The 21,990-nt window shown below is 38.3% G+C and overlaps 2 protein-coding genes across 10 annotated transcripts in view; one reads left to right on the plus strand and one right to left on the minus strand.

Moving 5' to 3' along the window:
* LRRN3 (leucine rich repeat neuronal 3) overlaps positions 1-589 on the minus strand; it is a 55,334-nt gene extending 54,745 nt beyond the window's left edge. The window contains exon 1 of the mRNA XM_006122508.4: positions 227-589. The gene's annotated coding sequence lies outside the window, so the exon portion shown is untranslated. The remainder of the gene's footprint in view (positions 1-226) is intronic.
* The window catches only part of IMMP2L (inner mitochondrial membrane peptidase subunit 2), a 771,740-nt gene that overhangs the window by 421,900 nt on the left and 327,850 nt on the right, over positions 1-21,990 (plus strand). The gene's annotated exons all lie outside the window — the stretch shown is intronic.

Raw genomic sequence — 21,990 nt, forward strand, 5'->3', positions numbered from 1 at the left:
ATGTTCTTTCAAGCTAGCAAATGCACACATCTAAGAGACCTGCAAACACATTTAGATTATCTCCGAGCCAAAAGGTGGCTGCATTTGTATTCTGAAGGTAAAGTAAAATTTAGAAGGAATCTAATAGAATAAGTTGAGGAAAATAAGAAAAGGTGGGATTGGGTAAATGAAAATATAAACAGTACAACACATTACACACACACATATATGTTATAAACAAACTTACCCTGCAAGAGTAGTTTCAAAGCTGGAGGACTTCTGCATCTGTATTTTTGGATTCCTTAGTTCAGGTAACCACATTCTTGTGTTAATGCCAGGGTATGAAGAGTTGCATGTGTATATATAGTATATGATACATTTATCTATAGATATCCTACAAAATGAGAGAATCTCTGTGCTGCCAGCTGAGATCCCTTATGTTTGCCAGAGCTCTGTGCTGCCTGGCTGTGGCTCACAATCCAGTGAAGAAAAAGATGCCTGCTAGCTCTTCGTATTTCTCCTTGTTTCCATGGTGGTTAGAGCTGCATCGTTCACCCGATCAGTTGTCACACTGACATGGTGCTGCCTGCTCAGCGGTCATTAATAACTGAACATCCTCCACTCCCCAGAGAGGAGCCAATAGCTTCAGAGTGCCAAGATGTAGCACTCGCAGCTGCTCCAGTCTGGTTGGCTGAAAAATCCTGTCTGTTATATGACATTGCTGCTTAGGGTATGAATAAAGGAAACAAGTCTTTATATGTTTCTGGGTATCTCCTGATTCGGGGAGTGTATGGACCAGTGCTTTCATATTTTTGTGGGACAATGTTAGATATTTAAATGATTCTTTAAGAGATTCAGGATGGGTATCTATGCTCAAAGCCATTGATCAGAGATAAGTAAACTTGTGGCTAGGTTGCTTTAGTTCAAAAGACACCACATACACACTGACATCTTTTTTTGTAAAGCATTTTATTTTACTGTCTTTTTGTTGTGTTCCTTAATTTTGGACAGCATTCCGATCTATTTCTTTCTCACTTTTTAAAAACAAAAATATTAAAGTTTTTGTGCATTGATTGGTTAAAATAATTTTTACAAATGTAAAATGTAGTATTAATAAAAGGAAGAAAAGATTGTTTTTTAATATTTGGTTATTTTTTCCTTGCCTGTCCACTTCACTGGTTATTGTATGGCCATTTAGCAAAAAGAAGCAACTGACTGTACAGAATTTTCTTTTCTTTTTCCTCCTCATATTTTCTTTAGTACTTTGGGGACCATTACAGTGGAAAAGACATTGTGTGTTTGCTCTTACCTTTACCTTTGTAAGCAAAAGGCAAGCAAACTACAGTATGTAGCTGGGCTGGCTTCTGAAGTTACAGAATATTTATTGAATATGTTTTCTAAAAATATAATACCTCTTTCCTTCCCAAACAACAAAACTAGGTGGATCTTGCTTAGAAAAAACTCCTCATTGCAAATACTGTATTGTGATTAAAAATTATTTTGTAATGAGGGACAAAGAGTAGTGAATATAAAGCCCAGTTTATCAACAGGTGAAAACTAGAAAGGATTTAGCTTCTTGCATAAATCTCCTACTATCACCCTGACTGAGACAGGCCACCCTCTAGTGGAATACAATGAAATGTGGCTTTCATTTCATTTTCTTCAGCTTTGTTTGAAGAAAGATTGACAAGTCATGTCTAATTGTGTGAGGGATCAATGTCTGTTTCCAAAATGAAGCAGCAACAAAATGCCGCAGTACTATTAAAATCATAGTTACTGTTTTGTGAGCACTAAATATCACACTGGATCTCAGATTATAGGTTTTATTCATTCCCTGAGGAGTTGGTTTTATGCTTTATAAAGTTGCTTATTTTATAACATGTGATTTAAAAACAGTACTAAATACTTGGAATAAAAGTCCCTTTGGAGTAACATGTTAACAGCAAATAGGTGCAAAACCTACACGTTATTTGCTTATGCTTTCATTAGCAGTGTGAAATTCATATCTTGATTTATCAAAAATATGTCAATACTAATGACGAGAACATCTTTTAAAAGCTGTTTAAAGGTACATGCAGGTCTCTTCTTATTTTTATATACATGCACATGCATGCACACACAATTTCAATGAATCATTCATGAGTACTTATAGCTGTATACTTCTGTTTTCTAAGTAACATAGTGTGTGAGATTCATGCAGAAATGGATGCAATGATCTGATATATGAAATTCATATTATATTTTTACTACAGAAGTGCTTAATTTTGGTTGATTGATATGGACTATATAATTGGAGGCTAAAGAATTAAATCAATTATGGTGCACTTGCATAAGGAAAGTGTTCGTCTGTATGTAATTAAAATACTTACTTGATTGACATATATAGGAAACTACAATTTATCTGATATTTAAATAAGAATCTATTTTAATGTTATTAAAGAAGAGAAATAATTTAATTTTCATTTCAGCTGATACCAAAGATTTTTTTAAATATGTTTTCAAAACACTTGCAACATAAAATACATTTTATAGCTGATACAATTATGATGATTAAAGTTCATTAGAAGCTCTTTTCATGCTGATTTCACCAACATGTTTGGTAGTTTTAAAATAGAAATGTTATTTATGTAATCACATTTATATATAGCTTATTAGATTTTTGTCTACAATTTTTTCCCCTCAGACTGTGAGGTGAGGGGCAGGGTGAGGGAGTAAATAAGATGTGCAAACATTAAAATTAAGTTTGTTTTCATTGGGTTTTACATGCTAGGGGAGTGAGACATCAGAACAAACCCAGTAATTATTGGTTGAAATGGAGAATTAGTGTTATCATCTGGGAGTGTGAACACTCTTCTCTATAAGGAGGGAGGGATGTTGCATTTTTTTCCTGTTATAACATATGGGCATAATGTAGAAAAGATGGAGAAGCACTTTACTAGATTATTAATGTGATGTGTGTTTATGGTTGTTAAGAGAGTTGATGGTGACAAGACTTTTATTACTAGCATTATTTGGAAATTAGCTCTCTAAATGCACACAGAACTGTGTTGAAGAGATAAGCAGAAGTATTTAGAAAGCTTAATGAAATTTACATTCTATAAGTATGTTAAAAGAATGTTTCTTAGGTTGCAAAGTCAAACACTTGAAAATTAGGAAATGTCAGATTTAAGGTTTCCATGAAATCTTCATTCTGCCTCTTTTTGCATCCAACTTGTGAATGAATGAGGCAGACACTCTGTGGAAAAACTAGTTTGTGAATGTGTAAATAATACAAATAATGCATACACACAAGAGGGCTGAACTGAGGCTGCCTGAGGAATTGTAAATCTGACATTTCCTAACTTTTGAGGGCTTTTTGCAATGTTAAAAACATTCTCTTAATGTAGGTTCTTAGGTATGTAATTTTCTAGGTGTTTAGTTGCTTAAAGGAAAAAAATAATTTCCATTTGTTACAACCAGGCACATCACCTGCAAGGTTTGAAACCTGAATCTTCAGTACAGCTTGATCTACTGAACTAACTGTAGCTGAGCACTGGTGAAGCCTATTATCTCTGGTAGGGAAATGGGCCACAGGGCCATGTGCTCGATCTGAGTGGAGGGAGCTCCCGTCAATGGGCACAAGTACTGTATTCAGGGAGGGTTGTGGTGAGGAATAATGGCAGCCTTGCTTAGCTTTCTCTTCAGCCTTTCTCTGTAGCAGATCTAGCAGCTCAAAGGAGGTTCCACTACTGCATGTGTGCCGCTCTTTGTGTGGTGACATGCAGAGCTGGTCTTAGGGGCGAGCGAGCCAGGCGGATGCCTGGCTGCCATTTTCAAGGGACTACTGACAGAGCCAGTCTTAGGGGCAGGCTGCGACTGCTTTTTGGCCCGACCTCCTGAATCCTTCTTCCAGGTTTCTCTGGTTACTCCCCAACCTCCCCCCCCCCTTTTTTTTGCTTGACAAATTTTTGTCTGGTATTTTTTTAAAACCATCCGGCAACCCTATGGGTGAGCCGGGCAGTCGCCCAGGGCCATCAATTGGTTAGGACCGGCCCTGGTGACATGGGCCCACCCTTAGAATGTTAATGTTCACAAATTATTGCGGTACTTTGCCAGCATTGTCCTGAGGAAAATAAGTGAGGAAAGGGCTATTTATATTTCAGCCAAACATGAACAAATTTTAAAGTGACAAAAAGGGCATCATATTTCTAGACATACAGGGTTTTTTTTCTGAATTTCAAAGCATTGCTGGTATTAGAGCTTTTAAAAATGTTTCCAAGAATTAGTCCCCCTAGATATGGATGTTGCCACTAACTGCTCTGTTGGCAAGTACTGAGGAATATTGATACTAAAAGGGTTGTGATTAAGCAGAAGGACACAAGAAATTTAAACCACAGTCCTGTAAAAGGGATCCCTTTGTACTTACTCAGACATCATTGTAAAGACTCATTAAATTCCAGTGGGACTCTATACGGGCATAAAAGCTCAACCAAATATATGTCCTGGCAAGATGGGCCTTACTGACCAGCACAACAAGAATAAATTTCTTGTATGTTTAAATCTGAAGGGGACTTATGTGAGCTTGAATATGGCATTCATTAATGATCTGTTGCTTAAGAAGATAACTATGCATGCTTGTTTCCCGCTGTGCTCAAGTTCCTCATCAAATGGCAACTGTGCTTCAGATGTTGGAATTCAAAATAAAGACGTAGGGCAAACTCCTGGATTATGCCAGAACTGCATTGAACACAGCTCAGGGCCAGTTGTCTGCAATGTTGACTGTACTGGAATTGGCTTGGTGGCTGGGTGCAGCTTGGAAAAATGTCAGAACTATAGGTTGAACCTTTCTAGTTTGGCACCCTTGGGACCTGACCAGTGCCGAACCAGAGAATGTGCCAAACCACGGGAGGTCAATATTGTCTAGCCACATTATCAACACTTCCACTGCTTACTGAGCTCTTGGAAGACATTTAAGGGTAAATTAGAGCTAAATAACAGCACACAACACTGACAGCCAGGACTGGTGGGCATAAACAAATGTTATAGGATTGCAGGAAATTTAGCCACATGATAAGTGGACATCTGGACATCTAAAATCATGTTGGACAACAGATGTTGTCATACCACAGAATGTCAAACTAGAGAGAGAGAGCCTGTAGAATAATTTATGATCAAGTGCCCCTGACCCTAAGTATGGATTACAACAGCCAGGGATCTGTTCTTACTCCCTTTCTTTAAACCATGCCCCTTTGGAGGCTAAAAGGCAGTAGAATAGAAAAACAGCACTGCTTTCTGGATCACCTGGGAATTTCCCTTATTCAAGGGTAATCTGGAGGGAGCTACAGTGGTGCAAACCAGCCAGAATGTAGTGGAACTTAACAACTAGTGTTCAAGCACGATCCAAGAGTTGGATTCAAGCACAATCTGCTCCTTCCATGTTAAGATCATTTTTGCCCTCCTAGGTGTATTGTGCCTCTTTTGTGTTTGCTTTTCATTTTCTGACACTCAGGGTACATCTAGACTGCAAGCTTCTTTCGAAAGAAGCTTTTTCGAAAGAGAGCATCCTGACTGCATGGACGCTCTCTCAAAAGAAAGCCCTGATTGTTATTCACAGAATGGCCACCAGGGCATCTGTGCTTTTTTCGATTGGCTCTTCTTTTGAAAAATGTCCCTGTTCTGCGTCCACACACGCCTTTTTTTGAGAGAGCTCTTTTGAAAAAGGTGTTCTTCCTCATAATTTCAGGTTTACCAATGTCGGAAAAAACCCTGAATTCTTTCGATTTAATTTAAAAAAATGTGATTGCAGGGTGGACGCAGGTGAAGTTTTTCAAAAAAAAAACCCAATGTAGTCTAGACATACCCTATGAATAGTTAGGTATCATTGACTTGAACCTCACAGATATTACATCTTTGAAGACAGAAAGGTCTCCTCATCCACTTCAGTGGTATCTGACTGAGAAGTCTGACTCATCATATATTAATAATATAGATGAATGTATAATTTATATACACTGGACACTGAAAGTTTTAGTTCTTTTGAGACAAAGACAGTTGTGCTGAAAATGAAACACAACAATGCTTTTTCCTCAGGCACGATTATTGTATTTGGAATGGAATCATCCACAATGGAAAGGTTCTCTAAAGTTTCCGTCAAAATGTATTGGGTCCAATAGAACCCGGCCAGCAAGTTCTCTTCCATCCCCAAAATTGACTCTTCTTTCGTCAGCCTCCCAGGACACATCTCCTCTGTTACTTACAGAAACACAGTTTTCATCTATTTGCCTGTATATAATAGTGATTAGAGATCTGAAATGTAGTAGACATAGAAACCATTCACAGGTTTCTCCTCTAGAGAAGGGCTTGTATTTCTACTCAAGATTCATAATGTCAGCTTGCTAGGTGGTGTAAATTGCCACATGCTCATATCAATTTGTGATTGTGCCATTTTGGCTATCATCTACATTCAAGGTATTCAGAAGTTACTGGTCAACCCTCCACTTTTGGTTTTGGTGCTCTCCTGACTGCAGTGCTGCATATCTTTCGTGTTCATGAGCTGTAGCGGATGAGCAAAAATGGAGGGAATGTCTGATCAAGGAAAAGAGAGAACCTCTGTCTTCTTGACCTTTTGGTACTTGTCCTATGAGCATGAGATTGAAATGTGTCTGTTGATCTAAAGCTACTTTGGAGAGAAACAATTATTCTCCTGTAAACAGCTTTCAGTGGCTGACCCAGTATGCCTGACAGTTCAACTACTCTTTAATGCATGAGGATGTGACGACAGGTTTAGCCGCCTTTAAAAGAGATGGGAAACCTAACTTCTTGGAGATTCAGCAGAAAACATCAAAAGGGTAAAACCTGCAGCAATCAGAAAATAAAGTGGATTCTAATTGTCAAGAATTTCTTGCAAAGTTATGTACTACCCCCATTGACATTTTGAGGTATGTGCTTCTGTCAGTGATGGCTTGAGGGAGGATTAGGAAGTTTTTCTTCAGGTTCATTATGAAACTGTGCTCTTAGAGGACTTGTGCCATTTGAGGTGGCTGCATTTATCAGAAGGTCATCTTATTAATTATTACTTATATGGTTTCTTCCCATTGCTTTTCCCACACTATAACTGAGGTGAATTAATTTGAGAATGTAAAGTTCTTTTAGTTGAATAACTTTTCTTTTCAGAAGTTAGGATGGGTCACCAGAAGAACCAACTCAATTCTATTTGCCAAAATGATGGTGTGGTTGAGGGGTCTAAATTATTTTCCAGACACCTTTCCTTCAACTTTTCTTTCTCCAGCATCCAATACTTACCTCTCCCTGTCCAACCCTTTCACCTCTTAGTTTTCTGCCCCTGTGTTAGTTTGCTGACCCATACAATTTCACTCCAAGAAAATGGTCAGCTGCCTTCTCCTGCAGGCCTAGAGAAGTCCTTTCTCTCATCCCCCTGAAGCCCACTTGTACATGACACAAACTTGAATGATACTCTTCTATGTCTTTTCTGAGTTTTAGAATCTACACATTCTGTTTTGATGTGATCTTGACTTCAGTATAAACCAGCTTTGAAGGAGGAGATTAATGGGAGCAGCAGACACCCATCAAGGGAAGTCTGCTACTGATCCTTCACTGATGTAGGAGGGAGGAGTGGGAATGTGCATCAAGTACTGGATGAAATAGGAGAAGATGATATTCTTAGCATAATTTTAAGAGTTCATATCTTTTCACGGATTTTATCAGTGTAGTTAAACTTCTGAATAGATCAGGAATGACATGGTAGGATATTCTTACCTCAGTTATAAACAAAATCTGGACACGTGTTTGTTTCTTTATTTTTGTTAAGTACTCCAGCAATGTTGATGTTTTTAAGCTGTGTCATCATCTTTTCATTGGAGTACTAATTGAGATTTTATGGTGCATTTTTCCCCTACAATCAAGCGTAGTTGTTACGTATACCTTTCTGTGTTGGTTGTCACTTCTAAGGTCACAATTTCAGATGTGATTTTCTAGTTTTGGGGGTAAAATCAGACTAATGCTATTTTATCATAGTATCTTGGTTGGAATGTTGTATAGGGATGGGACTGAGGACCAAAGTGATAATAGTGATTCTAGATTATTTACAATCTGCATTTGTCTTTATGGAAGCTATATTGCTACCTTGGAAACCTGTTTAAACAGAACCACATTCTATACTGTAGAGATAAAATCTTTTATAATTTTATTTACTTCTTATCTCAAAAACATAAAATAAAGATTTTTTTTATGAGTAGCATAAACTCAAGCTTACTTTATGGATAATTGTTATGAAATGAACTACGAAAAACAAAAAAAAACAGACAGGATGTGTGCAGCACATGTTGAGAATACCGTTAATTCCAAATACTATTTTAGATCAAGTACACATTTTATATATATATATATATATATATATATATATATATATATATATATATATATATATATATAATGACTATTGAAATGAATTGATTAGTAATTATGATACATAGTTTTGGGTTTCTGTTCAAAGATCTAGAAAATCAATGCTTTAAAAAAAAAACAAAACAAAACCACGAACGTATTACATGTGTATTCTGAAGAAGGAAATATATTTTATTAGAAATGCTCTAAATTCTCCCCCACCTTCTATAATTTTGCCATTGCTGACTTTAGGGATTCTCTCAAGCTGCCTGATGTTTTTTGTAAGCCTGTCTTTGCTCTAATAAACGGGGCGGGGGAGGGACTTTCTGGGAGAGGGCTGTTTCAAAGGCTTTCACATAGTTCCCATTACTAAGGAAACCACTTATTTTGTCGTGCTTTGAATAGATCTCTCATTTGAAGTCTGGTGCTCAGACTATGAGGATTGCATTATGGCAGTGAGAAAGAAATGGGGAAAACAAAAGAGGCTTAAAATACCACAACTTTAACAAATGCAATCTAACAATATTGTCCTAGAGGTTGTGTGTGTGTGTGTGTGTGTGTACACAATATTTCACAGATCATTTCAAATTCATAAGGCTTTGCCTGACCATGTATTGATAAACAAAATGGGTAAGGAGATTTTCTGACCTATGCTTGTTTTCTCCCTGAATTTCTCTTACACTGTTGAGAAATTCAGCATGTACCTTTTGTAGCTCTAAACATGGACCATAATTTGGTGCATGACTGCACTCTTGCTGGTATCATGCCTTCCAACCCAAATGGACAGACACATGCTGTGAACTCCCGTGCTAAAAATAGCAGTGTGTATTGTTGTAACATAGGTGGCAATATGGACTAGCTAGCCAGGAACAAGCCTTTCTGACTCTCTGGACCTTAACTCAGGTAGTTAGCCATGCTGTTACCTGAGGTTTAAAGTCCATGCTACTGTGGTTAGCAGTCAAATTAGAGCAAAGGAATTGCGTGTCTGTCTAGCTGGGTTGGGAGGCAGGGTGCTGGCCAAAGTGGAGACGTACTTTTTCAGTCTCTGAAACAAAATGCAATACTAGTTTGAAATAAAAGAAGGTACTGTTGTAATAATATTTGAAAAATTGTGGCTATCATGCTGTCTGTATGTTTTTTTTCTTTTTTTTCTCAGTAACAGTGCCCAATCCATTGTTAAGAGGTTACTGCACATACATAAATAAATACATTTACATTTACTTCAAAGTAGGAATAAGAGATTCTCCGGAAAAGGGCTTTATTCCGGAGGATCGTGCCAGTCTAGACGCTTTTTTTCCAGCTTTTCCCCAAGCCGGGAAAAAAGCGGCGGACATGTTTATTTAAATCCGTGGAGGATATTTAAATTCCCCGCAGATTTCCCTATCCTGACTTACCTGATCTGCATGACTTTTCCGGAAATTGTGGCCAGTGTAGACGTAGCCTAAGTGTATATTTTGTTGTTCAGGTGACACTTTTGCTGACAATTGTTCAGAAGCTATTGTATACAGAGTAGCTGGCTTTCCCTTTCCCAATGAATAAAGAAATGGTCCCATATAGTTTTTCTTTTAACTCCCTGACTGGCGGGAGAGAGAAAGAATGGCAGCTATGGTAAAGATAAAATGTCCTTGGCCTGATTTAGTGTGAATACTTCTGGGTGATATAAAGTAGTTGACTGTAAATGACAGAATTGTCAAAGCTGACTTCAGTCAGCTAAAATATATCAGTTTTTAATATTCTAGAGCGTTTGTGTAGTTTTACTCTAACACTGTTTATATTTATTTTCTGTTTTCTTATTGCATGGATTCATAATACGTCTCATGAGACACTAACATCATGGACATTCATTATCATTATATTTCTGCTTGCATCAAGAAATAAGATCCTCAGACACCCATCTTCTATAGTGTAGCACAGCAATGGCCCTGCAGCTGCGCTGCTCTAGTGCTGTAGTGTGGACACATCTTAAATTGATGGAGGGGGTTTTCTATTGAAGGATGTAATCCGCCACTTTCTTTGAGAGGAGATAGCAAGGCTGATGGAAGCATGCTTCCATCAATATATGAGTGTCTGCACTAAGGGTAAAGGGTTACCTAACTACAGTGCTCAATTATTCACACCCATGAGTAACTTAACCAGATCAATCTACTTTTTAAGCGTAGACTAGGCCTGAGTGTATGTTAACATTTATAATTGCCATTACAAGCTAATACCCGCATTTCCAAGACAATGCATAGGGACTAGACTTCCATCAGAGCTGTGGCAAAGGAGGTGAAACTAATAACTTAAAATATTGGACATGGAAACTCTTAGAAAAGGCTAACAGCCACTTCAGATACAGCTAGCACAGTGTTATTTGGTGATAGGTGCTATTGAACTTGAGAGTCTGTTAACAGTCGATAGCTGAGTCCTTGATTTTTTTGGAGGGACATTTATTGGTAACTAAGAGACACAGTCTTTCTGGAGATCTAATAAACTTGGAATGAAGGATTTTTTTTTGAGGGGGGTGGGGTGCCAGCACAGGGCTAGGTCTCATTGGAAACAAAATGTTTTTAGAAATAGCAAAATAATGCTAGGGCCAATCCTGCTGCTCACACTATATTTTAGTGATGTACCAATTAACTGGTGGAGCAAATTATTATTTATCACCCTACCTGCCTGTTATTTTTATATATTTTTCTTCCCTGGTTTCAATGGGTCTCATGATTCTGAAGTATTGATGCCAACTGTCTAAATGAACTATATCTGTGTAAGATTTAACTGTTCAGTGCCTTGAATAAACTATGATGCTACAAAGTATTCAATAAGTACTCAAAAACACTGCCATAATTTCTTTTATATATTATACGGAGACCTTCAATATATTTGCTTACTTATTTCCATTCTTATTTTTGTGTTTTAACAATGTTCTTTAGAAGTTTTCTGTTAAACCTACTTGAAAATGTTATGATCTTGGCGAAGGCAAGGCACAAAGAGTTATCTGTTATTTTAAATAGTTTTTATGCTTTCCCAAGCCATCCTAAGTAACAGGTTTTTTTTCCAATTCTGAAAGTACTCAGATAACAAATGAAACATTTGTCCTCAAAATACAAATCACTAAAGAGCTAAGTGTAGTAATCCAACCTACCCCACCACAAAAAGACTGGATAAGGTCAAGGTATTATTAAATCAAGGTATTATTAAATCAAGCATGCAATTATTTACACCTATGTCTGTGAATTATTAACCCTTCTTGTGTTAGCTGTGTGTAAATGTGTCATGATTATTAAACAATGGGATTAATAAATCCATTGAAAAGAGATCTAAGGTAAGAGGCTTTATAATACTTAGCAAGGCCATATCTCTCTTATTTTAGCACCATCGGAATCCTGTCATCATAAGCTTTATCAAATTATAGTTTGTAATTGTATGAAGACACCCTCTATGATGGATATGCAGATGTCCTTGTTTTTGAATGCTGGAGTGCACAACATCTGTCTCAGATGTCTACATTGCAAAAATAATTTACGACCTAATTTACACCTTTGTCAGCACAGTAATCTCATCGTGTGTGTGTTGGGGAGGGAGTGTTCACACAGGTTTCTTCTTGTGTTGGCATGGCATGTTGTCACAAGGAGCACTTGTATCAATTGTACTATGTATTGGTCATTGCTGGATGGCTTCTAAAAGCCAGTCACAATGGATGTAAGCAACAAAGTGTCTACTTTTAGAAAAACAAAATGGGAATTTCAGCACTGAATTCGCATGGGCATTTCTCCCCTCTGAATACTTCAACCACAAACTGCTTAGTTTTCAAAATGGTGTATTCTTCTCACCCCCTGACACCTCTGTAGATCAAAAATTTAGAGGCATAGATCTCCCCAGGCCTCTGGAAGAGGCATAAGTAGTTGTGACAAGGAGTTTGCAGAGGATAAAGAAAGCATTATTTTTAATAACGTACAGTTAATTCTTCTTGAACTTTTGAACCATTTCACCATTGGATTAGAGGTTTAAGCCATCCTTGTTATTACTTATATTGTTAGCTAATAATAATAAATGCATTTTTATATTTGATTTTGGATTTTTTTTTAATCTCAATTCACCTTGTTTCCTTTACATTCAGTTAATTTAATCCTTCATGGTATTCTTAGTAGATCTCTTCAAGCAACTCTAGTTTTTTCCCTTGTATATATGGATTTTCTTTTTAAAATAAAAACAATTCTGTAGAAAGCCTTCCAAGTTGGTGGCCATATGTTCTAGCTGTCATTCCATTTCTAACTTTTCTCCCCTGTCAAAGTATGAAATACTGCAGTCAGTGTAGTGATGAGGCTGTTCTTCAAGATTGGAATGGTCTATTCAGGGAGAGTGATTTCTAGAAATACTCTTTGCCATGCCTGCAGTTAGATCTATCTGTTGGTTTTAGTATACTGAAATAATCTACCTTGACTAATGGAGATATTAATATTTTATATGGAGCTGTTCTATGTTTCTTCTAACAGTTCATCTTTCTAATCAAGTTAGATACTGAATTATCCTGAACCTATATCTTAGACTCTTTATTTCTGTGTACATTCTGCTTTCTGTGAGAATTTTTAACTTTATTTTCTAATCATTACAAAACATTGCACAGAAAATAAAATATTTTTTGCTAAACTTAATGTATGCATAATTATCTTCCAGTGATATTCTGATCGAACTTGTATAGTTCCTTCTCATAATGAATGGGTCCTATACACAATCCTAAGATTGATAAATAGATTCTTATGTATGAGAGAGAAAGATTTTGTAATATTTTCTACAATACTGTAATTTTATATTAATTTGGACCACAGCTAGAGAATACTGTAGTACTGTATTTTTGTAATCTAGCTCAAATTCTTTGTCCACAGCCTGTGTTCTGCTATTTGTGGTGTAAGCAGGGTCTAAATCAATGCTTCCATTGCAGCCAGCTGGAATGGGAAAATAATCTTGGGTGTGGTTATGTTCACTCAGTTTGCTTAGCCCTGATAGTTATTCACCAGTTGCTATGTAAATACAGTTCATACTGGGTGTGTTTATGTAAATATACTTCACTGAGGTTGTTTAGTTCTGCTAGATATTCAATTGTTAGAATAGTGTTTTGCCCATTGTAAACAATTTGGCTACTGTGGGGTCACGCGCTGTGTTAACTGTAAATGCAAAAATGGTGAGATATGATCTCAATGCTTGCAGTTATTGAGAATACAGAAAAGTCACACTTTAACTGAATTTAAAGGAGAGAAACTGTCAGTGTAAAGAATCTCGAATGGACAAGGCTTCCTCAGCCAGACCCTGTGAAGTTAACTGAGGGGAAGGGCAGAGCTTTGAACCATCAGGCTACATGGCTGACTTTAACGAGTGCCCGGGGGACTGCGTGTGTGTCGCGCACCTGGGAGCAAGGCCCCCTTAGGCGCAGGGCATCAGCCGAATCTGCCTAAAGCCGGCCCTGTCAGGCTGCATGCTCTCCATAAGGACTCTCTTTATTATTTGAAACTTTTATTCCAGTGGATGCTGGAATCTTTTGGCAGGACTATGCTATGGGCCAAAAGCTGAAATCATTCAGAAGCTGAAATCACAAAGAACTGAAATCGCTAGGTTAGGCCCAGAGCCAAATCCATCACAAGGCCAGCAGTTGGCAGAACGGCCTGTGGGAGCTGCACATAGGTGGCATTACCACATGCTTATTGAGGGGAGATGTCATGATGATGTACCTATCAACTGTGAGTGGAGTGTTTGAAGTGAGGCGGAAACTACACTATATGAGTTGAGGGTTGGACTAAAGATCTTTAAGCCAAAGACTCTGCTTTGCGGACTCCGGGGATGGTACCTTGCTCATGGGTTTTCTTTGTTTGTGTCATGGGTTTTCTTTCTTTATGTGTGTTTTTGTAGGTAGATGCTAGATTACTGTTATTAAACAGACTGTTTCCATTTCCAACTCAGTGCTTGCCAGAGGGGAAGAATTGCCTCTAAAGGTGCCCAGTGGGGGCTCGAGCCAGTTTGGTTACATTGTTGAGAGAATCTCCTTAGATACTGAACCCAGCTCTTCTGGCTGCCAACTGCTACCAGCGAAGGGTTACACTGGTTTTGTCATTCGTATCACTTTATTTCATCTTCATACTTCTTTTTATGAATTTCACTGACTACTTGTTGAACATAACAGGTATTTAAATACTGAAATTCTTTTGGTTTCAATGATGGAAACATTAGTGAAATGTGAAGACATGGAAGATACAGTAGAGGACTGAAATGAGCTGACTTTGTCTGCTTCATGTCGCAAGGCTTTATTTTAAAAATGGCTTTTTTTAATGGTTAAACTTAAATGTAAATAATGGATGATGAAACGATCAAATGTGAATTGGATTATGAAACAGGTCCCTACTTATTTACAAAATTTCTTTTTACTGGATTATATATATAAGAACATAACTTTACAGTAGAACACATTCTTATGCTGATTTTCCTAGCAAGAGTAATTGACAAAAAACGGGAAGGACTTTTTTTTGAGAGCCTGACAATGGTTTGTAAAATGTAGACAGGTGATACTGCTGAGAATAAATAAGCCAGGTAGTAGGAAAAGGAAAGCCAAAGTTTTGAATGTGCCATTCAGTAGCATATAAAATACTATAAACTCAGAATATTAGGTTGTTTTGATGATGTGGGGTGTGATGAGTCATGGTTGACAACTAGGTTCAGGTAGCTGTTAATTTCTCTGTGTTTGATCTGAAACCTTGCTCTCCTCCCTAAATATGAATTTTCTTGTTTGTTTTTTTGTTGAAAGTTTGCACAAAACTGACTCCACTTTTTTTAAATTAGATGAGCATGTTCATCTTTGTAATGAAACTTCTATCTGAGTTGCAGTAACATTTATGTTGTAAATTCAAATTGACACAGTAGCAATTTTTTTTAATTGTTCAGGAAAAACACAACTTTCTTTACTGACTGAATTTACACAGCAAGACCAATGCATTCTAATGCATATTTCACAAATGGTGTTGTTAAATCTGCAAGAAAAATATTCTCACCTAAGGCCCTTAGATAAGAGGAATTTGGCGTGTGTCTGTTTAGGAATGCTCAGATCAGGATTGAGCCATGCTGACGCTGTATTTCTGTTCTATTTATTGTAAGTAAGTTATTATATGGCTCTCATTACCATGGTATCTGAGTGTCTTCCCATCAGCATTAAAATCTTGCACCCATGGTTTGTTTTTCTCTCATCTTTGTCTCGAAGAAAGTTGAGTTTCCTATATAGATGAGCTTTACTTGCATGGTGAAAAGTTACCTTATGCCCGTGGAGTGGATTGTCAACCACTTTCTCTTTGACACACGTGCAGTATGTGTGAAAAAGCTTTCCCAGCTCATACCCTATAGATAAACATAGGATGTAATTCTACAAGTTTATCATTCTGATGTTTTACCATTGCTAATGTTGGCCAAATTTTTAAGTTGAAGTTTGTCTCTACGAAAATATGTAAATTAGCTTATAAATAATTCGCATAAACTGTCCCACATACTGCTGCACAAAATTCTGCATTTATCTTAGAAGCACTATGTGCACTCTATGTTTTAACAGAGTGATTCTCAACAATTAACCCTATATTTCAACAGAAAAACATTCTAGATTTCTTCCCTGGTTCTGGAACCTACTTAACAGCTAGTCTTAAAGAAAGAGAGTGATGAAGACTCCTCATGACTTGTTTATAGCCTCTCTGGGCGGTTGTACCCCCATTATGGCATATGTTTAAGCTCTTTACTAATAATGCAAAATGCCACACTATACGCATCATGCAATGTGGGTGAAGTAAAGTTTTGAATTTCCTGAATGCTTAATTTGTGAATTTCCTACTTGGTAAACGCATTTCAAACACTGAAATTCTAAACCACAATATTGTATTTAATTCTGCCTAGTATTTTTTTTGATTTGTAGTCAGCAATTCAAATACAGTCACCAAAGTCTTTACTAATTCTTTTGTTATTACCAAGTGCTAAAACCTTTAATGATAAAATAGGAAGTGTGAAGGGAAAAGGAATACAAAATAAAGAGAACAGCCTTGCAGTGGAGTAAAAATATTCAATGTAAGTAGTTTCAGTATAATAGCAGATGAAATGAACACATTTTTATATACTATGCAACTTTAACTCAGTGTATAACTTACCATAACAATGAAGCTAAAATGGGGGGGAGGGAGGGGAAGAGGAAGAAATCATCCTTAAATTAGCAGTTTTCACTGTACAAATCTTACCATACGCTGTCTTTTAAAGGCAATGTCTAGACTGCCATTTTTTTTCAGCGAATGGTACACAAATTACACTCCACAATTTGTGTACCTTTTTCCGGTAGTGTTTTTGGAAGAGGTTTTTCTGAAATTTTGCCCATCTACACCTCAGGTATCCTGGAAAAACTCCGTAGTCTAGACATAGCCAAATAGTGTAGGCTTAAACTACAGTATTTCTAAGGTGGTATTGATAAATCAGGAAAGAAATAATAGTATCATGTGAGAAAGTGGTGGCTGCCAGTAAACATGTCTTCACTGTAGACCTCCATTTTCACCTTGCTGTAGCTGATGGGTATCGATCTATCACTCAGGCTAAACTAGAGCAATTTACAGCCCTTTTGCTTAGAGACAGCTGAAACCATAGAAGCCATTACCCAAGGCACTGGATCACGTGGTAAGCTGGGAGCAAGAACTAACTGAGAGAAACTGAGGCCAGATCTACATTACAGACCTGTATTGGTATATCTACATTACTCAGGAGTCTGAAAAAAATCCACATCCCTGAGCAATACAGTAACACTGAGATCAGGGAGGTGAATTAACTATGCCAGTGGGAGAAGCTCTTCTGTTGGCGTGGGAACATCTTGACTAAAACAGTATAGCTATGTGTGTCAGAATCAGACAGAACCGGAATCCAGAGAAACTGTGTGAGGGTGGCTCTGAGAGGAAACAGAGAGAAAGAGAACTCCTTGTGGGCAGAGTACTGACTCGAAATCAGGCTTGGATTTCTGAATAAGAAATGCTGCCTCCTATGGTCCTACTTTGTTTAAGGAAAGGAGATTTTGTGTACATTCTTTGAAATAAACAAGATTTCATTAAAGAAATACCCAGCAATCAGCAATTTCTCTTCCTAATAGAAACAACTCAGCAAGATCCTGAATATTGATGAACCACTCAGACTAAAGTGCAATAATATTAAAGATGACCTATAAAAGAAAACAAAAAGGAGTCCTGCCTTGATTCTTGCTTTTCTTTGTGCAAATAGAAGGTCTGAACCGTTTCTGGGGGAAGACGTTTATTTTCTAATTTATGGTTTTACAGCTAATCAGGAATGTCAAGCCTGGTCTTTCCCAGTTTTGCTGGAAGATTAATTGGACGAGGAGAGTCATAGAAATATAGATTGATGCTTTAAGACTTCATTCTCTATAGCCCACACTTGATTGTATGGGACAACATGAAGAAATTAGGCTTTCATCTTACTTTTCTGCTGTGATGAGGATGGGCTGACCAGATGGTGGCACCAAACATGGGTAGAGAGGGTTGTTTTTTTCCTAACCAAGCTTGTTTTTATAATTAGAAATATAGGACTGATCTATTCTTTCTAGAGACAGCTACAGAACAAGAATATTTATGTCATCACAGGTATCATGAAATTGAGATGGGAATAGATGTTTATACATATTATACGTATCATATACAGACTACATATAGTCTTGGACTACGTCTAGATTGCATCGCTTTTTCGGAAAAGGGATGCAAATTAGACGTATCGCAATTGCTAATGAAGCGGGGATTTAAATCTCCCCTGCTTCATTAGCATAAAAATGGCTGCCGCTTTTTTCGGCACAGAGCTTTGCCGGAAAAAAGCACCAGTCTAGACGCTGATCTTTCGGAAAATAAAGCCTTTTCCGAAATATCCCTTATCCCTCTTAAAATAAGGGATCTTTCAGAAAAGGCTTTATTTTCCAAAAGATCCGCGTCTAGACTGGAGCTTTTTTCCGGCAAAGCTCTGTGCCGAAAAAAGCGGCAGCCATTTTTATGCTAATGAAGCAGGGGAGATTTAAATCCCCGCTTCATTAGCAATTGCGATGCGTCTAATTTGCATCCCTTTTCCGAAAAAGGGATGCAATCTAGATGTAGCCTTGTAGTCTGACATTTCTTGCTGCATAAAGTCATGTTAATCTCTCATGCGTATCTATCTCACTTATTTATAGGAAGTTAGTTTTCAAGTATATATACACTTACAGCTGTTTGCAAAGATCACATTTTATATAGTATACATACATAGGCTTGAAAATGTAGTGTGTTCTGTATCTTGCAGCATCTATATATACAAGACAGATAACCAAACAATTTGTTTAGTCTGTTTCAATTGTCAGTAATAGGTTTGGGCTGTATTCATCTTGGAAAAAAGTGCATATTTATCTTAAACAGCCTTTGATTTGTTGGCCTGGTTGAAGTTTATTACTCCCCTGTATACAAAAAATAAATCACCAAGTGTGGAATGTTATAGGCTTTGTTTTTTCATCGGTGAAAGAGATGTTGGCAACTTTTTCAATAGCTTAAATAATGAGGCAATGCTGGCCATTTGTACAGAACTTAGATTTTGGCAAGAATAATCTTTCACCACAATTATGTGTTTAGCCTGCATACAGGTGCCATAAGTTGCATATAGAAAAACTTTAGTGATATTGCATGTACAGAAGTAAATGGTGTAGAGCTGGAATCTTAAATAAAATAAGGTACAGAAATAGGAAATAAAGTTTAAATTGGTAACTGTTGGTTTGGTCAGAGGAGAGATTAGTGTTCATGCTTCCCTTATAATACTTAATTTTCCATTGTTTATAACTTTCTGAAAATTCTCCTTTGTGATTAAATCGGTAAATGATTGGTCTCAGCCCAGAAGTATGTGCGTGGCTGCACTATTGTGACCATGGGAATCTTAGCTTTTCCATTCCTTGGCTTTGCTGCATTTAAATTTTTAAACTTAACATTGAATTAACACTGCCTTTTTGTATCTAATGTGTGCTTTTAGGCTATACGGGAAAGTTACTTAGCACTAGCTTATGATTAGTATTCCAGTCCTCTGAGGTGATTGTTTAATTAAACATCAAAGCCTGCCAATATTGTGTCTCTGGAGATTAGAGAGAGAGGTGGGGTGTGTTCTGAAAGAGAGGTCTAATTCACAATTCTGAAGTAAAACTGAGAGATAATGTTGAGTAGAATTTTTATGTACAGCATAATACCCTTGGGGTATGCATTTTGAAGGTTTGAAGTGCCGCCATGACTCTCTATGGACGGAGACTTAAGATCCAATCTTGCAAACATTTATTATGGGCTGAGTTCATATTGCATAGTACTTATGTAAATGCCATAGTAAGTGATTTCAGGATCTGGTCCTTCCATTATTGATTAAGTGTTTACATGACTGGATGAAAGGCAAGAAATGCATTTCACTAAAGAATTGCAAAGTAATTAGTATCTATTAGTTATAATTTGTTTTGTCTTGTGAATGTCCTGCTGTTTGCCTCTCAATTTTTTCTCCCTAGGCTGGGGAGTGAAGCAAGTGAGGTCTTCTAAGCCTGAAAAGCTCACCAAACTAGATGGCTTTGCTCCATAAATTCTCTAACTAGAATTTATGGACGAGTCTGTTGTCTCTGAGCTCTTCCTGTTTTTATATCTTAATTATCTTCTGTAGGAATTATGCACCAATGTGCATGCACAGAATTCATGTACCTCACAGATTTCTTTGTTTCCGCTAAGAAAAATTACTTTTTACTGGGAAGCAAAGGGAAGCTGCAAGACTGGTCACAGATCCCTTCCAGTGGTGGGCACCCAGAGCAGCCAGTGGAGAGGTAAATCATCATAGGGCTGCGGCCAGTCCAGTTTGCAGCTCCTACCTTGAATTGAAATTGCCTGTTTGTGCTATTTAGGCTGGAGACAGGAGGAACCTCCCCCAGCTGCAAGTAGCTCAGCATTCTCCCATGCTTCCTTCCTCCATTGCTCCTCAGCCACTGGGGGAGGATTCTGGCCAATGGGAGCTACGAGGATTGTGCTGGGGGCAGCATGCAATGCCTGCCCACAAGGGGCATGCAGCACCTAGAGGCACATGGCCCCAGCAGCTAGCTGCTCTGAGTGGCCTAGGACTAAAGCAGACAGGGAGGCTGTCTTAAAGCATGGCCCCTTTAAGAAATGCCTTTGAGGCGTTTTGGCCCTAACAGGCTGCTGGTGGCCATCTGCCATCTTGTCGTCTTGCTCCAGGCCAGACAGTTCCCGTGCAGAACCAGGTAAGCACTCAGTATTTTTGCCTCCTGGCTGGGAAAAAATCAGAAAATACCGGACATTTTAGGTGTCCAGTATTTTCTGAATTTTTTTACTGGACAGGAGGCAAAAATACCAGACTGTCTGGGTCAATACGAGACACCTGGCAACCCTAAATATGAATGTCCGGTATTTTCTAAATAAGATGTAACGTAGATTGTAATGTAATGTCAAGTGTGTCTGGTATTATTGTTGAAACCATCTGGCAACTCTACCTGCTGCTGGGCGCCAGCAGGTTGATTGCCCTTGTCCTACATGGGAATTCCCCCCTGATGAGCCCCATCTTCCTGCAGATGGACCACCCCCATTATTTCCCCCACACCTAGATCCACACCCATCTGACCCCCAACCTGGGTCCACACTGATCTGCCTGCACCCAGATTTTCCCAGAGAATTTTCATCCTGCACCGCATCCCCCTCACACTGAGCCCCTGCAAACTTGGACCTTGCCTGATTGAGCCTGCCCACCCACAACTGGCACAGAGCCCTGGGGTGTTTCTGGGGCAAGTCCATCCCCACTGTGTCATGCCTCACAGCTGAGTCTATGTCCCAGGGATGGAGGCTAGAAGGTATTTCCCACCTCTATGGGAGTTCTCTGGGAAAATCTGAGTGCACCCCACTGCCAGTCTGGAGCTTCCACATTTATTTATTGATAAATAACAATATTGTGTACAGTCTTTGTATTTTTGGCACAGAATTCCCTCAGGAGTACATCATTCTTTCAGGAAGTTATGTGATCTCTATGATTAAATTGCATTAGGGAAGGGATAAATCACACCAGAATAGGAAGGCACTTAACTAGGACTCAAGAGAGTTGGGTTCAGTTACTGTCTAATTCACAGGCATCCTGTTTGACCTTGGAAATGTTCCCGGCACCTCAGTTCACTATGTGTAAACTGGAGATAGTAAGCCCCTATTTCACGACCTTGTGTTAAGGACACATGCTTCAATGATTATGGGTGATCAGACATTATGCTGATGAGAGCCATATGAGAACTGAGTTAGACAGAAAGTCTGTGTATATCAAATACCCACAACCCAAGTCCTGAGTACAGGGGCAGATGACCGTTTTGCGGGGCCCAGGGCAGCATAATCTTGCGGGGCCCCCCTTTGCCACGGCGCATGCGCGGGGCTTTTTGAAGCGCAGGACCCGGGGCAGCCGCCCCGCTCGCCCTGCTGTATATCCGCCCCTGCCTGAGTAGGTAAGATGTCTGGCATCACACGTGCTTATCAGATATAGATGATTTAGATGAGCTAGGATTAGTCTGCTGCCCACTTGCTGTTGTACATCTCTCCTTTCTAGCACCCTTCTGTAAATCCT

This window comes from Pelodiscus sinensis, chromosome 1, assembly GCF_049634645.1.
Source record: "Pelodiscus sinensis isolate JC-2024 chromosome 1, ASM4963464v1, whole genome shotgun sequence".
NCBI classification, from domain to species: domain Eukaryota; kingdom Metazoa; phylum Chordata; order Testudines; family Trionychidae; genus Pelodiscus; species Pelodiscus sinensis.